Source organism: Pan troglodytes, chromosome 1, assembly GCF_028858775.2.
Source record: "Pan troglodytes isolate AG18354 chromosome 1, NHGRI_mPanTro3-v2.0_pri, whole genome shotgun sequence".
NCBI classification, from domain to species: domain Eukaryota; kingdom Metazoa; phylum Chordata; class Mammalia; order Primates; family Hominidae; genus Pan; species Pan troglodytes.
The window spans coordinates 17293198-17313323 of record NC_072398.2 but is presented as its reverse complement, the minus strand read 5'-3'; the positions used below and the strand labels follow the sequence as shown (position 1 = coordinate 17313323).

Below are 20126 nucleotides of genomic sequence, written 5' to 3'. Positions count from 1 at the left end.
TGGCCACCATTTTGCCTGGGATCATCAGGGGAAGTTCCCGATACGGGAACATCACTCCCAGGCAGGACACCAAGAGGCAAAGGCCAATGTGCTCTATTTAGTAAGAAGGTAAGATAAGGGCCAGCGTGATAAGTGCATGGAGCCCCATGGGCATCCGATTAATAAAACAGTGATGGACCACTACAATTTAAAGTCCTTTCTTAGATGAGCTAGGCAAAAGGTTCTAATTAGAGATACCTGTCTTCCCCTCTTTTCCCTATAATGCATCCAAAGATCTCAGGTGTAATAGATTTGCAGCTTGTGCTAAGTAGTTGGCCAGAGTGTGCTGGCTTCTGTGACCTACATCTCTGAGCGGCCTGAGCTGTCTGTTGGTGTTATCCTGAGCTCGTCGTGGGAAGGCGGCTGGACCAGGGTGTGCTGCCCAGCTGTGGCTCCATCAGTTTCCATAAGGCTTCAGCTTGATCAGTGCAGCACGAACTGTGGCATGTTTGGGGCTTGGGAGATTGACAGCCCCCCAAAAAGCCCTCAAAACATGGTCAAGAAGACAAACGAGAATGATAGACATATCTTCACTATTGCCAGCCTATTAACCTATTACAAACTCTGTTTTTAGAGATTAGCCATTAGTTTTTCCTTCCAAAATTATTATGCTGTTGTCATTTCCTCCACAAACTGAGATATGCCTGGTGAAATGACTTAATTTAAAAACTAATTTAGATTATATTTTAAAGAATAAATATTTTCTTCAAACTTATCTGATTTTCGAATGATCATGACTGTAATTTTGCTCTAGTAATGCACTTTCTGAGAATAAATGGGAATCTCAGTTTTGTAATATGTACCCAGCATTTTTCTTCTTACAGCTATTGGGGGTGCACTGTTGGGGATGTGGTGGGGGCTGGACCTGTGTGGAACGGGGCAGATACTGTGTGCGGGTCTCTACTTCTCAAAGGAGCTTCAAAGCTGACTGCACTCATTGATGCAGCAAGCCCGGGGCCTTGTGATGTTCCCTTTCTTGTTGGTTGGTGCTGGAAAGTCTAGAGTCACAGACTCCTTTTGGACTAGGCTATAAATGCATATATACTTTGCAGAGCATTGCCTATTAGTCGCCATTCTCTCCTCAGAGTGTAGGCAGGTTCCGAGGGCAGCACCTAATGTGGGAAGAGAGAATAGAAGGTTCTGGGGAAGGGACCCACTCTGGTCAGAGGGAGAAGGATAGGGAGGTGGTTTGGGGAAGAATCACAATTATCCTTACTTTAATTAATACATTTCCTTGGATGGCACCAACAGTGAACACAGCCACACACTCTTCTGCCCATAGTGCTAAGTGGGTTCTCTCTTTGACTAGAATTGTGTCGTTGATGTGGAAGTGCAGTTGAATTCAAACGATCTGTAGCTGGTGGCTTTTATTCCTGAAGTTCAAATATAAACAACCCTCTTAGCAGGTTCTACCATAGTTAGCCAACCATGTGTTAATCTCCGCCTCTTTGTCTTCTGTCTTAAAGGAAGTCAGCCCACCCTAAATTGCGGCCTCTCATGTGTGCCTGACTGTGGAGAGTGTGATTTTCCAGCAGTCTCTGGGTCTCTATAATGTTTGAATTTGCCTTTGGGGTGCATGCGTATGGTATGTGTGGCATGTGGGGTCAGGGGTGGTGAGACCAGCTCTGAATTGTTTCCAGGGCAGCTTGGTGGCACCCTGGCCAGATCCTGCATGTGACATTTCCCAACAACTCTTTCTGGTCTGTGTCTCACCTGTCATAATTCAAAGGAGAGCCATGGACTGTGTGCGCTAGATTCACCTTCAGAGACTGGAGAGTCCCATCTCTGTACCACAGCGGACACCTGGACTTCCTCTGGCTTTCTCTTGGGGACTCTGCCAGGCAGAGGCCCTTAGCCGTGCACTGGGACAGTTCTGGGGGCAGTGGCAGGAAGCCTTCAGTCGGTGAACAGCGTGAAGACAGCCTGATGCATGCAAGGCGCGGGGATGTGATTGTGTGAGCAGATCAATACCTACATCTCAAAAATGAGAACTTTCACTTTAGTACTTGATCACTTACCCTATTGAATTATGTAAGTACTTCAGTCTCTTCAACATTGGCTTTCTTTCATTCTTTGTTTTTTTAATCTCCCATCTTAGTAATGAAAAAAATGTATGTGTCATGTGGTTCTTTTGTAAGGTTATTTCTCTCCATTTGCTTGAAAACTTTCTTATTACTCCTAACTCCTTTTATTGATTTAATGAAACCAAATGCTCCTGAAAGTTTGACCCTGATCTAGTGATACCTGCACTCTCTAGGTCCCTAAAAGACCCCACAGTCTGATGCTTTGGCTGCAGATGGAGTCACAGAGATGATTCAGCTTTAAAGTGTCTACATCATAGACTGGAAAATGCCTTTCTAGGGCTGAAGTTGTAGCTGTTTCCTAGACTTCTGTTTATTTTCCATTTCTTTACCCACTCCTGTTTGAAATTCTGCTGTTGTTTGCATACTGTTTGCCTTTGTGTCCCTCTTTCCATCTGTTCTTAAAAAAAAAAAATCAACTGAGTTTTATTTTAAACCAATCCAGATGACAGGCACACAGTCTTCACAATGCTTTGGAAACCAGTTGAAGAAAATTCTCGTTAAATTACTCATCCACCCAACTCGTTTTCCATACATGATCTATTGTTGGGGTGCCTGCCTGTTTTCAAGATAAGTGCATATTTCAGAGGCAGGTTCCTTTTACCCCAGATAAGCAATTATTTAAGAAATTGGCTTTGACATACACTTTCAGTTTTAATTTTTCCTTTTACATTCTGAAATAATCTCCGGTTGCATGTAGCTTCCCACTACCACATATAAAGATGTATTCCAGGCATCCGTCAGGAATTTGTCTATTCCATGAAGAAGACATTGCTGTGGAAGAAGATGGTGGGAGGCCTGATGTCCTTTCTGTGCAGCCCTGCAAGGGCCTTCACCTCCAGGGCCTAATCTCACAAGCACCGACTCTGCACTCAGATTTCCGACAAGAACTTCCGCTGTAAAGTGGCCATGTTAAGGAGACCTTGGGAAGAACAAACCCATTATCTGATATTGAGTCACTATGAAAGATTTGGGAGTCTTTGCCATCAGTGCCCCGGTAAGAGAGGCACAAGAGGATCATGCGAGGCTACTAATCTCCATTTCAAAGCCAAGAAGAGGTCAACGATTTATAGTAGGGCTGCAGATCAGAAGCAAAGCGGACTTCAGCCTGATAGCAGTCAAAAGACTTGTGTTTCAGCCCCTTTCTATGATGTCCTTTGACTAGCACCCCTTCCTGTGTCCCTCCCCTGCATTCCATAGCATTGGGTCTTATACAAGGGACCAATTAGTGATTTGAAAACCAAAGTGAATAGAGTACTTATAAAATCTGGTGGTGCACTCACAGGAGGAAATGAGTTGGGAGGGTTTAGGAATTGTAAGGACAAGTTTATTAATGAGAAGGCAGGTTAGGAATATCCTTAAGGAAAATGCAGATGACAAATTTCCAGCTGTCAAGGAAAATGGGTTCAACCTCATAATTAGATCATTCCCGCAGAGCCAAGGAACTGCAAAAGACATGGATCTTCACTGCCATGGGAGACTGACTCTAAGAAAGTTGTCAGAGGGGTTCTGTGTGGAAAATGTAATTGGAATCCCCAAATTATGACTTCTATCATTGGAAGAGGGCATCTTAAATATTTTTTTTTTTTTTTTTGAGACAGAGTCTTGCTCTATTGCCCAGGCTGAAGGCTGAAGTGCAGTGGTGTGATCTTGGCTCACTGCAACCTCTGCCTCCCAGGTTCAAGCAACTCTCCTGCCTCAGCCTCCGAGTAGCTGGGACTACAGGCATGCACCACCACACCCAGCTATTTTTTTTATTTTTGGTAGAGATGGAGTTTCACTATGTTGGCCAGGCTTGTCTTGAACTCCTAACCTTAGGTGATCCACCTGCCTGTCGGCCTCCCAAAGTGCTGGGATTACAGGTGTGAGCTACCGCATCTGGCCTTAAATAATCTTTTATTTTTTATTTTTGAGAAAAAGTCTCACTCTGTCACCAGGCTGGAGTGCAGGGGCACGTTCTTGGCTCACTGAAACCTCTGCCTCCTGGGTTTAAGCGATTCTCCTGCCTCAGTCCCCCGAGTAGCTGGGACTACAGGCGCACACCACCACGCCCAACTATTTTATTTTTATTTTTTAGTAGAGATGGGGTTTCACCATGTTGGCCAGGATGGTCTTGATCTCTTGACCTCCTGATCTGCCCACCTCGGCCTCTCAAAATGCTGAGATTATAGGTGTGAGCCACCGCCCCCAGCCAATATTCTTAAATAGTGATGTTCAAACACATGGCCTGGCCAAAGACTTCCTAACTCACTCTCATTGATTTTTGTCCCTTCCATTCAAAAACACTTGTTTTCATAGTCCTGTGCTTCAAAACGATAAAACAATTTAACCCTGTATTAACCATCTGAATTATTAAGAATACCAGGCTGGGCGTGGTGGCTCACGCCTGTAATCCCAGCACTTTGGGAGGCCGAGGTGGGCGGATCACGAGGTCAGGAGATCGAGACCATCCTGGCTAACATGGTGAAACCCCGTCTCTACCAAAAATACAAAAAATTAGCCAGGCGTGGTGGCGGGTGCCTGTAATCCCAGCTACTCGGGAGGCTGAGGCAGGAGAATGACGTGAACCGGAGAGGCGGAGCTTGCAGTGAGCCGAGATCGCGCCACTACATTCCAGCTCCAGCCTGGGTGACAGAGTGAGACTCCGTCTCAAAAAAAAAAAAAAAAAAAAAAGAATACCATAGCATTAAGTGAGATACCAATGAAGACATGAAAAAAATCTCCATCAGAAACTAGGGTGGAGACATCGTAAGCCCTCAGGATACAGGCAGAGCATCATCAGGATGTGGCCATCTGGTTCTCTACCAACCTTATGCTGTCCTCTCACTTGTCTAACCCATGGATATCAACATTGATAGAAAAATCAATCTCTATCTTTGTAAAATCTGCCCTGTCTGTGGCAAGCTGAATTTTTATTAAGCTGTAATGTTTGGAGTAGATGATCCAGGATGCTATGGTCAGTGATGGGGAGAGGAGAAGACTCTGCAGCTGAACCTGTGGGGATGTGAGCCACCAGCCCCCGGCCCTGGTGAGTGAAGGCCACCTGTCAGCTGAGTAAGGGGACATGAGCCACCAGCCCCTGGCCCTGGTGAGTGAAGGCCACTTGTCAGCCGAGTGTTAGACAGCCAGGGGCTCCTCATCCTGCTGCCTGGGCGCTCTGGCAATGTCTGCTGCTGTAAGGATGGCCAGCTGCCTACCAAGGTTTGAAATCATGAGCAGTATTGACCACCCCTTGGGTACTTGGGCAATTCACTTCCCTGCCTTGACCTCACTTCCCTGGCCTTGACCTCACTGTTTTCTCATCTGTAAATGAGAAAAAGAGTTGAGATGATCTATAAATTTCCCTCTAACACATCTAGGTCTATCATTATTTAAACATATTAGTTTGAAGGAACTAAACTGTACTCCCTCTGAATTACCAAGTACAAGGCTCCATGGTCATTTTCACTCTCCTGTCTGGTGACAGCAGGTGTGGCTTGGCTTTGCTCTTCTCCTTCCTTCCAACTTTCTCCTAAGGTCTATAATGGACAACTTAGATCATTCACAATTCCCCCACACAGTTTGGCTTGGGAATTGGGGCCACAAATAAAGAGGACAAAAGAGGGAAAAAGCATAAAGCAAACTGTACCAGAAGGTATGTGAATGGCGAGGACACGTTGGCTAATGGGGCCATGGTGTAGCCCATTAACTCAGCTTCGTAGGAATGCTCTTGAACTAGTTTCTATTTGGAAATGACTGATAAATGTGGGCTGAGAAGGCCCGAGAGCTCCAAAATACAGCAAGGACACTCTGAAGGACCCCCTCTGATATACTTGGGATGTGTGTCCCTGCCCAAATCTCATGTTGAAATGTAATCTTCAGTGTTGGAGGTAGGGACCTGGGGGGAAGTGGTTGGATCATGAGGGTGGATCCTTCGTGAATAGTTTAGCACTATCCCCCGCATTGTACTGTCCTCATGATAGTGAGTTCTCATGAGATCTGGTCATTTAACAGTGTGTGGCACCTCCCCCCTTGCTCTCTTGCTCCTGCTTTTGTCATGTGATGTGCCTGGCCTCTTTTTGCCTTCTGCCATGAATGTAAGCTTCCTGAGGCCTCCCCAGAAGCCAAGGAGATGCCAGCCTCATGCTGACTGTAAAGCCTGCAGAACAATAAACCAATTAAACCTCTCTTTTTAATACATTACCCAGCCTCATGTATTTCTTTATAGCAATGCAAGGATGGCTTAATACACCTTCCCGTCTCATATGTCTTTTAACATCTTAAGTTCCTAGCAAGATGTAGCAACAGTGGCTGCATCCTACAGAGCAAGCTAGCCTTTTGTAGAAATGGTGTAATTGTCACTGACCCGTGATAATTGCAATCTGGGTTTTAAAGCTTTGTGTCTGAACACTCCACACGTTTTAGCATTCCTGAATCCTAGAATTCAGTGCTGCAAATGAGTTTCAAGAGGGTTTATGGTTTTCAGGGGCCATAGCAGGCTGTCTCTGAAGCCAAAACAGGGGTGGGCAGGCTACAGCTGGAGTAATCATGACTGATTCTTTTCTGCTGCTGCCTCAGTGACAGGTGTGTGGATTTACTTTGTCCCTCCCACCTTTCTTTGTTTGCCTCCCACCCTCATTGTTAATGGTAAAGCAAAGGCTTAGGGTAATGGGCAGGGTGTGTACAGGGTGCCCACTGCTAAATGGTTCCACCTGGGTGGAGACAGGCCTGATGGGAGCCACAGAAGAGTACTGATATCATAGCCATCCAAAGGGCCACTCTGGAGGGAGAGCGGAGAGCAGACTGGGGTTACATGATCAATGGGTCAAGTCAGCAGTCACAAGGAAATCTCCCCAACAAGTAAAGAACTAAAAATTAGAAGGGGAAGATTTAGTTTAATATGAGGACCCATTTCTTATCAAGAGCTCTGTGACACCTACCATTCTCAGGGGTGGCTCACATGAGCCCACCTTCTTACTGCAGAGGCCAACCTTGTACAGCCAGGAAAATTTACTGGATGTTCACAGACATCTTTGTCGTATATTCCTGACACAGGTTATTGACAAGCACTGTTACGGTTTTGAGCACCAAGAGAAAAAGGTCATGTTGTACTAGTGAATCAACATAAGTGTAATGGCTAAATTCAATGTACAATGGGACTATAACTTACCTCCTTTTCTGTTTAAAGAAAAGTCAAGATACACACATCCAGAATTTTGTATTTCTATCTTGTTGGCAGAGGGAAAAAATAAGTATTGATGTAATCCCACCAAGTAAAGGTTAAGGTATTCAAGTTAGGCTGCTTGCATTCAAGTCCTACTTCTGGTTCTTACTAACCAGCTTTCAACTCAATACTTGAGTACCATGAGTTTCTGGTTCCTCTTCCCATTGGTGTTCAGTGGATGTTAGGTATTAATGTTATTTTAGGTACACTCTATGAGATTGTATGGTACAGCTGCCCACTATCAGCCTATTGGTGGAACATATATGTTCAGATCAGTTTTTTTCCTCCATGTAACTTTGCATGGTTGCGTTTACATTTAAAAAAAAAAACACAACTGAAGAATAGGAATGCATGACTGATGTGCATGGAATCAGCTTATTTCGACTGAACAGATGAAAATAAAAAATGACTTAATAGCTAAATTCAAAGATATAAAATGAGTGCATGGTAAATGGAAATTGAGTGGTAAGTATCTCAATTCATATTCACTGAGGGCAAGATGAAGATAAATGAACTCAAATTGCAGCAGAAAGGAATTAAACATTAAGAATCAAACTTCTTAACTTCAGAAAATAGTCTTTTGAAATGTCTGATGCAAAGAAATGACACTGATACCTTAAAACAGTTCATTCTTTTATTAATATTTATTAAGCATATTCTATCAGGCAGGTGCTGGGCTTGGTGCTGCAGATACAGTGATGAACAAGACAGATAGGCACTCTGACTGCATGGCCCATAGTCTAGTTGGAGAGGAAAACTTAAAACAAAGACACAGACAGGCAATTATAAATTGTGACAAGTGACATGAAGGAAGGTACAAGAGTGTGAAATGGGGCACCTGACCAGGCTAGGGGCAGGGCACAGAGAGACCGCCCTGAGGAAGTGACAAGTTCAGATATGAGGGACAGTAGTAACAGATGGGGAGAAAAGAGCACCAGACCATCTGAACAAGCAACCTGTGCAAAGACTGCAAGGCCGCAGGGGTTGCAGCAGAAAGGATGGAAAAAAGACCAATGAGGTCAGCAGAGATGGGGAGCTGAGAGGGGTAGCCCTGGGTTCAAGACACAGGCAGGAACCAGACTAAGCAGGTTCTTGAAGCAAGTGAAGGACTTTCATCTTTATATAAAGGGCAATGGAAAGTTGTCAATGTCATTGTCATTTTTTTAAATGCCTTTTTTACTGGAGTGTAATATGCATGCAAGAAAGCACCCATAGGGGTGAGCTGGGTGAATTTCATTGTGAACACCTCATGCAACCAGTACCAAATCAACAAGCAGAACATTATTAACCCCCCAAAAGTCACCCTTAGCCCTTCCAAGTCCTCAGCATGTTCCAAAGGCAACCCTATCCTGACTGGTAACAACACTAGGTTAATTTTGACCATTTAGAAACTTTATATAAAGGGAGTCATACCATATTTATTCTCTGTGCCTGGCTTCTTTCACTCAACAACATGAGACTCATCCAGATTGCTACTTATAGCCATAAATCACTGTGTGAATAGAACATGATTTAATTATCAGTTTTGCTGTTGTGGACATTTGGGTAGTGTTTGGCTGTTTGGAACAGTACTACAGGTTGAGTATCCCTTATCTGAAATGCTTGGGATCAGGAGTGTTTCCGATTTTTTTTTCCAGATTTTGAAGTATTTATATGATACTTACTTGTTCAGCATTCCTAATCTGAAAATCTGAAACGTGAAATGCTCCAATTAGCATTTCCTTTGAGCGTCATGTCAGTGTTCAAAAAGTTTCAAATTTTGGAACGTTTCAGATTTTGAGATTAGGGATGCTCAGACTGTACTATGAGCTACTTGTTGATTCTATTTCACCTGATCTTCGGTGTTTTTCTAAGAGTGGAATTTCTGGGACTTAAGGTATACATATGATCAGCACTAATGGATCCTGCCAAGCAGTTTTACAAAGTGGCCATTTCAATTAGTACTCCCACCAGCAATGCATGAGAGCTCCCTTGAAAGGTTTGCTATAGCCAGTGATGTGATCAGATCTGTGCTTTTCAAAGACCATATGGCCTCCTGTGAGCAGAATGGGCTAAAGAGGCAGGAGTGCCTGGAAGGACCTGTAGGGGCTGTGATGGTAGGTCAGGCAAGCAGTAAGTAGACAGGGAAAGGCCAGGATGGAAAGAAGTACATGGACCCAGGAGAGATGGCTGATGGGCTCAGGGAATGTTTTGGGTGGGGGGCATGGTGGGCAGGAGAGGGGACAGGTGACAAGAATGACCCTGTTCAAGACATAGGCAGGAAACGGGTGGTCTATGATTGGTTAGATGGTAGTGTTTGAACTCTGGAGATGGATCAGAGATGGGGAGGTGTGGATCATAATTCTAGTGCATTAAGAGTACATAAGTTGAGGTGCATTAGCGATGTCCAAATGGGAATCAAGGAAGCAATTAGATACAGAGGTCTGGACTCAGAGTGAAGTCCCAGTGGACATGCAAACTGGAGAGTCATTATAGCAACATGGGTGAGTACTATGGTTTGAATGTTTGTGCCTTCCAAAACTCATGTTGAAATTTAATCCCCAATGTGGCAGTATTGAGAGCTGGGGCCTTTAAGAGGTGGTTGGATCATGAGTGCTTTGCTTTTATGAGTGGATTAATCTATTCATGAAATAATGAGCTAATGGGTTATCCTGTAAGTGGGACTGGTGGTTTTATAATAGGAAGAGAGACCTGTATGTAGTATATTAGCATGCTCAGCCCTCTCACCATGTGCTACCTTGAGACTCTACAGTGTCCCCAACAGCAAGAAGGCTCTCACCAGATGCTGCCCCTCGACCTTGGACTTTTCAATCTCTGTAATTGTAGGAAATAAATTCCTTTTCTTTATAAATTACTCATTTTCAGGTATTCTGTTATAGCAATAAAAACCAGACTAAGGCAATGAGGAAATGTCACCTGGGTTGAGAGTAGTGAGAAGAATGTCTCATTTTGTTATTTCTTAGTTTGAGAGCAGTTATTCAAATTAAAGTTTGAATACTTAAAAAATTTTTGCTCTTGATTTTATTTCAAGTTAAAGCTTCTTAGGCATGTGTTTATTTGTAGGGCAGAGATGATAACACTATTATAGGACTGACAGGTTCGTATGCCCACTGCACAGTAATAGACCCATTACACGGAGACAGCAGGATTTGCAGCAGAAAAAGAGTTAAAGGTCAGTGGGCACCAAGTAGAGAGGGGAGGAGACCCTCCAATCCATCTTCCCAAGTTGTTCTGGGTTGGAGTTTTTAAGGGGATCATGGAGAGCAAGGCAAGGTGGGGGGGTGAAATCATCGGGATGTGGAAACTGTATTCTTGGGTGGGTCAGCTCCTAAGGGATCCCTCAGACCAGCTGAGTCAGCCTTTCCCTCAGAATGCAGGACCTGAAGGAATATCTCATAGGAAAAACTTAACGTTTCATGATGTTCAAGGTGTTATCAATAGAGCAGTTAAGGGGAACTGTGATCTAGGGTCTATGTGATTCCAAGACAGTAGGCAGCAAACAACTCTGAGGAAGGGGTTGGAGCCCAGGCTGGCCTCATGATTAACGCTGAGTGTGCTGCAAGCTGGGTTTATTTTCCTTTCTCCCCTCTCTTTCTTCCCTGACGAATTTTATTTAAAAAAAGTTTATAGGGATGGTTTCAACACCATGCTGTGGGCAAGAGAAGAGAGATACCTTGGTCTCTGCTGCAGGGCACCACAGTCACCAAGAGTGGACTTTCCCTGGCAACAGGGCCTCTGCATTGGTCTGCTTGAGCTGCCATAACCAAAGACCACAAACCGGGTGGCTTAAAGAACAGACACGCATTGTTGCACTGTCGTGGAGGTTAGAAGTCTGAGACCAAGGCATTGGCAAGATTGCAGAGCTCTAGGGAAGGATCTGTTCCAGGCTTCTCTCCTTGGCTTGTAGGTGGCCGTCTTCTCCCTCTGTCTCTTCTCATGGTCTTCCCTCTGTGTCTGTATTAGTGTCCAAATTTCTCCTTTTTATTAGAACCCAGTCATATTGGATTAGGGCCCACTCTAATGATCCCATTTGAACTCTGATTACCTCTGTAAAGACCCTATCCCCAAATAAGTTCCCATTCTGAGGTCCTGGGGGTTAAGGACTCCAACAGAACTTTTATGGAGTGGGGGACATAATTCAACCCATCCGCACTCCCAGCCAGGGTCCCGCTTCAAGACGAGCACTTCCTCTTCCTTCACCATGCACTGGGGCAGGTGACTCTAACTAGTGCCCATTTCGTGTCTCATTCTGGAAACTATGCTGATCAGTCAAAGTTTCCAGAGCCAGTGAAAATGTTCTCATCACACGAGGCTTCTGAACACCCAGAAATTTTGAAACAAGAACATGACAATAATCATCACTCTCATTCACTGTGTGCCATGTCCTTGCAAGTTCACAGCTAGCCCTTACAACAGCCTGCACAGGTCTGATTTTCCACTCTGCTTCACTGATGAGCATCTGAGACTCAGGAGCATAAAGGAACTTGCTTGAGGTCACAGGCTTGGTCGGTAGAGACTCAGGGTCTGCGCCCAGGCTTGCCAGCCCGTCTCCACTCCTCCCTGCTGTGGGCCCAGGGCACAGCAGCCACAGGAGGACTTGGCTCTTCTTTCAGGCTTTGCAGGCACAGATTAGCTAGACAGAGTAAATATGGGCATAGCGATTTTTAACGGCTAACTTTTGGGTGAATGCACTATTCTTGCCATCTCAGGCTGATTTATTTGCAGCACTGGTAGTCAGGGTCCCTATAGCAAGGGAAGAGATAATCTCTAAATATTCCCTGGAGCCATGAGAAATGGCCAGGTAAAGAAGCATCCTTCTTTCAGCTGGAACGCGGCAATGTTTTCTGTCACCTCAAATGAGGTGATCTCCAGAATCCCCTCAATCCTGTCTCATTCATTCAGGCACAAAAAAGGAGAAACATAGTTGACAGGAATTAGATTTGGAAATCTTTCAGAGAAAATGTGTTTGATTTTTCTGTCCCACACCTCAGCAGTTTATTTCACACTGCGCTTATTGGTCTCTGTCTCCTCCTTACATAAATCCTCTGGGTGTCGTTTGAATAAACAAAACTTATTAGATATGAAACATAATGTGTATCATGTTGCATCATGCTACTGCACCTGCGTGTTGTAATTTGTACCTTATTTGCTGTCTATGCAATGAAAAGGCTTTTAAGTTTTTAGGTCAGAAAGGTTTAATCACTGTCCCTAGTCAGGTTTGCAGCACAGAGCCAAATGGACGGCGTGCATTTGGACCTGCCCTTGGAAGTCAGGCTGTGATTAGCTAGGGCAAAAGTTTCCTTATCTAGGTGTGAACGTGGAATGGCCTGAAATGTGTGGACAGGCTATTATGTGTTCATCACTGTGCATAATGATGGGCCTGTAGGGATGTCTGTGACACGCAGGATACAGGGCTGGGCACCTGGTTGTTGGTATCAGATATGTAGGAGAAGAAGGAATGGGTGGGGGTTGGAGAGAGCACGAGCACAAGCATAAGACGGTTCTGCTCCCAAGAGGCTCATTCGTCACTCAGTGCTGTAGACACGTGGGAGCTGCCTTAGCACAGAGCGACAGATGCCATGAGACAGGCACCCACTGCTGATGTGGGCAGAAAGAGATGTGCAAGCGAAGGGCAACAGATTTGGTTGCTGAGATTAATAAGAGGAATCAAGAAATGCTCCCAAGAGGAAAATGATACTTAATCTGGGTCTTGAATAACCATTCATTCATTCATTCTTCTTTCTCTCTATAATATTAATTAGATTTCTGCTAATAAGTACCTAGAAATGTTCTAGGTGTAGGAAATTCAGCAATGAACAAAAAAAACCCAACCCTCCCCCCACCAACCCCTTGCCGTCGGGAGCTCACATTCCTATAGGTAAGTGGTAGTGGTGTGGAGAGGGGCTGGCCTAGTGAAAGGAACAGTGCCAGCTGTTGCACAGGGACTTGTGATGAGGTTGGTGTGAGTGGGTGGCCATGTGGGGCAGGTCAGAGAGGAGGCATCGAGTTGCCAGGTGCTGGGTCCCACATGAGGAGTCTGTGTGCCAAGCCAAAGAGCTTTCTCCTGAAGGCCTCAAGGGGCCACTATTGGTCTCAGCAAGGTGGGAGGTCATATTGTCAGACTTGTGCTGGGCAGCTGGGTGCAGGTTAGAGGCAGGTGAGGCCACAGGCAGGGAGCCTGAGGCCTGGTGAGAGCTGGTGAGAGAAATTCAAGGTAAGGATGAGGATTCCAGGATGAGTCTCACTTGCTGGCTTCTCTGACTACACGGGGATGGTGCAGTTGACTGAGGGTAGGATAGAGGAAAAGGATCAGGTGCAGGAGAAACGTGATGCGTTCAGGGTTAGCCACCTTGCTTGTGAATTCCAGAATTCTGCCAGCCTCACCTGAGAGCCCCTCAGAAGTAAGAGGGGCTTCTTACTGTGGAGGAATTGTCAGAATGCCAACCAAAGATGGCCAGCTAAATAAATGACATGCCTGGTGGTCTGACATGACAAATCCTGAGGGTCCCTTGCCCAGGGTGGGTGGCAGGGGAATGGCAGTTCACATTCAAGATCTAAGTTTTGAGAGATGAGAATCATCTCCTTTGGGGTAGGGCAGCTGCATTCCACACTAAGGACCCGGCCACTCAGTGCGGGGTGATGGCGCAGTTCCCAGGGACTGATGTACCTGCTCTGCAGTGACAACCTCCGAGTGTGAGAGAACCCAGCTCTTTTTTGGACAGTTTTGCATCTGACTCATTGTTGGTATTTGATAACATTTGTTATGCTAATATAACAAATACAATAACAGGAAAATCAGAAAATCCATGTGTACTCAATGTTTAGCTTCCACTTATAAGCGAGAACGTGCAGTATTTGGTTTTCTGTTACTGCATTAATTTGCTTAGGATAATGGCTTCCAGCTCCATCCATGTTGCTACAAAGGAAATGATTTCCTTCTTTTTTTTGTGGCTGTGTAGTATACCATGGTGTATTTGTACCACATTTTCTTTATCCAGTCTGCCCATGGATGGGCATTTAGGTTGATTTCATGTCTTCGTTATTGTGAATAGTGCTGCAATGAACATATGCGTGCATGTGACTTTATGATAAAACAATTTATCTTCCTTCGGGTGTATAAGAACAATAGACACTGGGGCCTACTTGAGATTGGAGGGTGGGAGGAGGGTAAGGATTGAAAAACCACCCATTGGGCACTATACTTGTTACCTGGGTGATGAAATAACCTCTACACCAAACCTTCATGACATGCAATTTACCCATACAACAAATCATACATGGACCTCCGAACCTAAAATAAAAGATGGAAAAAAAAAAAAAAGAAAACCAGAATATAATCTGAGTTCTGTCTTTGTGTGATCCGGTTTTACAGGAGGAATTAACCTGGGGTGGGGGAAAGAATGCATTTAGTGCAGGAATATATAAGGAGAGGCTTTCCTTTGTCCCCTCCTCTCTTCTGTCTCCCCCAGGATTTTTTGTCCTTCCGTGGTCCACCTGATCCATGGCCAACTGGCTTTAGAAGTTGTTATTAATAGTTCACCATGCTCATTTTCATGAAACAGAGGGAAAGGCAGCCTCTTCAGTTGATGTCTAGTTAGCAAACCAGAGGTTTGACACCAGCTGGTCATAACAGACATTTTTAATAAAACTTACCTCCAAGTTAAAATAAAAATGCTGCCTTAGAGATTTTGTCCTGAAACATACGAAAAAATGACAGGTGGGATCTCTCATGCAAAACTTCTGCTAGGGCTAAAGGAAAATATCTGATAAGGTTGTTTGCCCATGGGGGAAGGATTAATTGGATTTTCTGTCTTGCCCCTAGTGTCTGACCCTCTGTTATTATGACAGGACCACAGAAGTTTTGAACATTGAATCATAGTTTATAGTTTTAGCATTTTTGAGCTATGGAGATAAGAGTGAGGGAAGGAGTGTGATAGGGGAGTGAGTTCCCACAATACTCCAGTGATAGTTATTGTCTGCCTGAAAATATGAATACAGATATTCAAGCCCGATGTAGCCTGTTCGAAGCAACCCAGCCGGGCAATGAAAGCCTCAGCTGAAGATCATAGGATTAAATCCAGGCTCCCCTCTTTCAAGTACCTTCTCATGCTACTGCATTTATGTGGGTAGTCTGGGATTATGTCTGTGGTTTGTTTCACTATTTTCTGGATCACTTCTGAACCAGTCCGTGTGTCAGTCCTGTGGATATGCATTTCATGAATGAGACTCTGAGGAATTTTCTAATAGTGTCTATGGTGGCAGTGGGAAAAGGGGAGGAGGTAGAGAAAGAGGTGGTAGCAGGAGAAAGAACTGTGTGGAGCTCGAGCTAAAAGCAGGAGCTAAGACTGCAAGATCAAATGATTCCCACTCAGTTGTCCTAGTCTCTGTCTTTGTTTTCTGTGGCCATAACAGAACACCATAGATTTGGTAATTTATAAAGAGCAGAAACATATTTCTTCATCGTTCTGGAGACTGGGAAGTTCAAGATCAAGGGCTGGCTCAACAGAGGGCCTCTTGCTGCATCATGCCATGGTGGAAGGTGGAAAGGCAGAGAGGGCAAGAGAAAGCAAGCAAGGGGGGGCCAAGTTGTCCTTTTCTAATGAACCCCCTCCCACAGTAACGGCGTTAATCCATTCTAGAGGGTGGTGCCCCCATGACCCAAACACCTCCCATTAGGCCCCACCTCCTAACACTGCCACATTGGGGATCAGATTTCCAACACATTAACTTTGGGGACACATTGAAACCATAGCACTCCCCTATAGCAATGAGTAATATCTGCATAGTGATTTTACTTATTAAATAATATTGACATGGCTTCCTCTTTATGGTTTGCTAGTGGTAAATCTTCAAAACTCTTGGGTAGTTTCTGTGGATATAAATTCCAGGTGAGGTTAGTTGTTAAGGAAAGAATTTCCATGAAAGAAAAACGTGTCTGAGTTTTGAATAAGGAAAGACATACATTGTGGGTAACTGAAATGCCATTTTTTCACTCCTCCTTCCCCCAGGCTCTAAATACCATTGCTGAATTGAATCCGTCCAGTTTGCATGTGTATCTACAGACATGTGTCTTACGGAATACAAACAATATGTGCTTCTTCTTAAGGTTTTGTTAATTTGTCCCTTGGTGGTAAGTTTTACAAAATGATTTGAAATACTCAGCGCTCAACTCCAAAAGCCAATAAAACAGGAGGAAGATATTGGGTATGATTTGGAAATAAGCAAAACAGAACAGACCTGACTCTTTCTTTCTTTCTTTCTTTCTTCTTTCTTTCTTTCTTTCTTTCTTTCTTTCTTTCTTTCTTTCTTTCTTTCTTTCTTTCTTTTCTTTTCTTTCTTTCTTTTTTTTTTTTGAAATGGAGTCTCGCTCTATCACCTAGGCTGGAGTGCAGTGGCGCCATCTCAGCTCACTGTAAGCTCTACCTCCCGAGTTCAAGCGATTCTCCTGCCTCAGCCTCCCGAGTACCTGGGACTATAGGTGTGCGCCACCATGCACAGCTAATTTTTGTATTTTTAGTAGATGCAGAATTTCACCATGTTGGCCAGGATGGTCTCGATCTCTTGACCTCGTGATCCACCCACCTCAGCCTCCCAAAGTGCTGGGATTACAGGCGTGAGCCACTGTGCCTGGCCCAGACCTGACTACTTGCTAATATAATTTTATTTTAAGTGCACATTATTATTCTGCTTTCTCCAACATCAGACAGCTGGTTCCTTCTTGAAGCAACTCTTAAAGACAGATGGACCAGCCATGTCTTCAAAGTGTTGGCTTCTTCTGTGGCTCCCATTTTCCCGTTTATCCTAGTGCCTTGACTTCTTCACTTGCCAACCTCCGTTCTCCCTGGCACCAAGGAGTTATGTAGCGTTGACTTGTTCTTTTCCATTTGAAGGTGGAAGGATGAACATAAGGTGCCAGACTGGGCTATTTTATCATAGACAGATGGATTTGCTCCATTCATGTAAAGAGTTCCTTTTGTAGAATATCTGAATCCTGGTATATCCTTTAGATGGATGTATAATCCCTATCCCCACACTTTTCTCCCAAACTTGTGAGTTATACCATTAAGTCTACAGGACTGGGCAGTTACGACCTGGACATTAGTCCAGTTTTCTGTTTTCTACTACAAAAACTTGTTTCTGTTGTTTAAAACATGGGATTATTTGTAAGTTATCACTCCAGAAATGAACGTAACTGAATTTGCTGAGGATTTAAACTAATTACCTGACATCAAATTGGTTCAAGGAAGTGGGGAAAATAAAGCAAGGATTGACAACTACTATTTGCTTCATTCTAATTTTAGGCCCTTTAACTTTAAAGGTGAATTGTTCCTTGTTTTATTCTTGGAGTATTTATTTTATGAATAAGTGAATTACGATAACAAAACACTATACAGTTGTGAAAGTGAGTGAGCTACAGCTACACACACCAACATGGATAAATCTCCTATAAATCTCATCATGTCAGTGAGCAAAGCAAGTTCCAGAAGAATGCCCATAGTATGAGACCAATTATTTGGTCTGAAAATATGCAAAGTAGCATTCCATATGTCTTAAGGACACATACATATGAAGGGAAAGGATAAATCCATGATGGGAGTGATAATCCCCTAAAAATAGTTACTTCTGGGGGAAGCAGTGGAGCAGAATGCAATCTGGGAAGGGTACTGAGGGAGTTCTTATGCGATAGTGGACAGGGATGGATTTATGAGTCAAGAAGAGCAACTGCATGGCATCTGGAAGGCGTGCTGGCCCTGGGCTCTCAGGCGGAGGCTGTTTGCATGATCGGCAGATAGGAAGGTACCATGGATGCGGGGGTGGTCTGAATACCAGAGCAGGCAAGCCAAGTGAGCAAGGGGAGGGAGACAAGAGGTGCCAGGAAAACCCTGTCTCATGAGAAGATGATGATCCTAGAAGGCTTAGAAGAGTGTCCACCCCAGGCCAGGTGCGGTGGCTCACACCTGTAATCCCAGCACTTTGGGAGGCCGAGGTGGGTGGATCATGAGGTCAGGAGATCCTGGCTAACACGGTGAAACCCCATCTCTACTAAAAATACAAAAACAAAATTAGCCGGGCATGGTGGCGGGCACCTGTAGTCCCAGCTACTCGGTGGCTGAGGTGGGAGAATGGCGTGAAGCCGGGAGGTGGAGCTTGCGGTGAGCCAAGATCGTGCCACTGCAGTCCAGCCTGGGCGACAGAGTGAGGCTCTGTCTCAAAAAAAAAAAAAAAAAAAAAAAAAAAAAAAAAAAAAAAAAAAAGAGTGTCCACCCCAGTGCCCCCATCCACAGGGCTGCTGCTGCTGAGCACCCATGCCCTTGGGTGACCCACTCTCCTGCTCAGGGGCCCAGAGGATGCTTCTTTCTTCTTCCTGGGCACTTTCCCCTGAGTTTTGGTTTAAAAGATAGAATTCCCGATGAAGCCAGCTTGCTGCAGTCCTGTAGCCCCACATCTCCATATGCGATCCTTTGAGGGAGGCTGAGCATCCCTGCATCTCTGAATGGGAGACATGTTTCCACCTTGGCTCCTGGGGGCACTGGGGCCATTTTCCTGGTGTTCTGAGCACTCTTTCTGCAGAAGAAGTCACTCTCAGATGGTAGATTTTGTGGATTTCAGTAAGTAGAGTCCTTCAGGAGTCTCTAGGCAGAAAGCACCTGAGTTGACAGCAAGAACTGAGAGTTCTGGGTCTGCCTCTAGATGGCTGTTTGCCTATTCCAGCCTCACTGTCCCCATATCCAGATGGAATGACATGAGCATATGGGCAGGACAAGCCACCTTTGTCCATAAGGCGGGGTACACGCCACCAAGACTAAGACTGAAGCCTAGGCAAGACTTAGAGTATTTGTGGCTTCAGAGAAACATCAAATTGAGAGGAAGATCGAGTGATAGGAAAACTGAAGCCAGAGAAGTAAGTATTTTGTATGTAGAGTATCATTTTCCAATCATCGCTGGTGTGATAAAACAGCAAACGTCACTGCTTATTGAAAGCAACTAGACAGTATGTTTGGTGATTGGATTACAAGTTTTCCTTTTAGATAAGGAGAGATTTAATCTGTTTCTGGACTCTTTAGGAGCACCCTTCCCAGTTTTACAGTTGAGGGACTGGAGACCCTGAGAGGTGAAGGGGCCTGGCTGCACTCACAGTGGAAGTGATCCCACTGGATCTCAGATGTTGAGTTTCTGACACTCAATCTGGAGCTCTTCTTACCACACATGCTTCAGTCTACACAGTTCTCCCCCTCTTTTTTTTTCATCTTCTCATCTACTGCCCTTATTCTCTCTCTCTCTCTCTCTCTCTGTAAAACATGTAGGGGCTGTCATAGACGACACTGTGTGAGCGGAAGTTGATGACTTCAATTGTGACAAATATCAGGAGCTCCTTTCAAAAATTACCTTCACAAAAGCCTTTTAGAAAAGCAATGTTGCTGTCACGTGTAGCTATAATTTGGGTTGTGCTCAAAAGACTTAAATTGGTTAATACCGAAGGGAGGTGTGGTTTGTTCTGTATTTGTTGTTCTAGTACTTCTTGGGTTTGGGGGCTGCTGTTATGAGAAATGGCTTCTCCTAGACTCCAGAATGTGCTTAGAGAGTGTTTTTCTCTTTGAATTGCTAAAAATGTTATTTCCTCTCTCATGGATTTTTCAAGGTGTGCAATAAGTTGTGTAGTTGCTGCTCTGCTGCACAGAGCTTTAATATAAACTGCATATTTTCACTCTGTATGTGTGAGTAATCTGTGCCTTCTATGGCTCTGATCGTGGGTAAGCAAAAAACACAGTGACTGCTGAAATATAGGGATGGAAATTTCTTTT

General features: G+C 44.4%; 1 protein-coding gene across 3 annotated transcripts in view; it reads left to right on the top strand.

Annotated features, from left to right (window-relative positions):
* DISC1 (DISC1 scaffold protein) overlaps positions 1–20126 on the top strand; it is a 414923-nt gene that overhangs the window by 244124 nt on the left and 150673 nt on the right. The gene's annotated exons all lie outside the window — the stretch shown is intronic.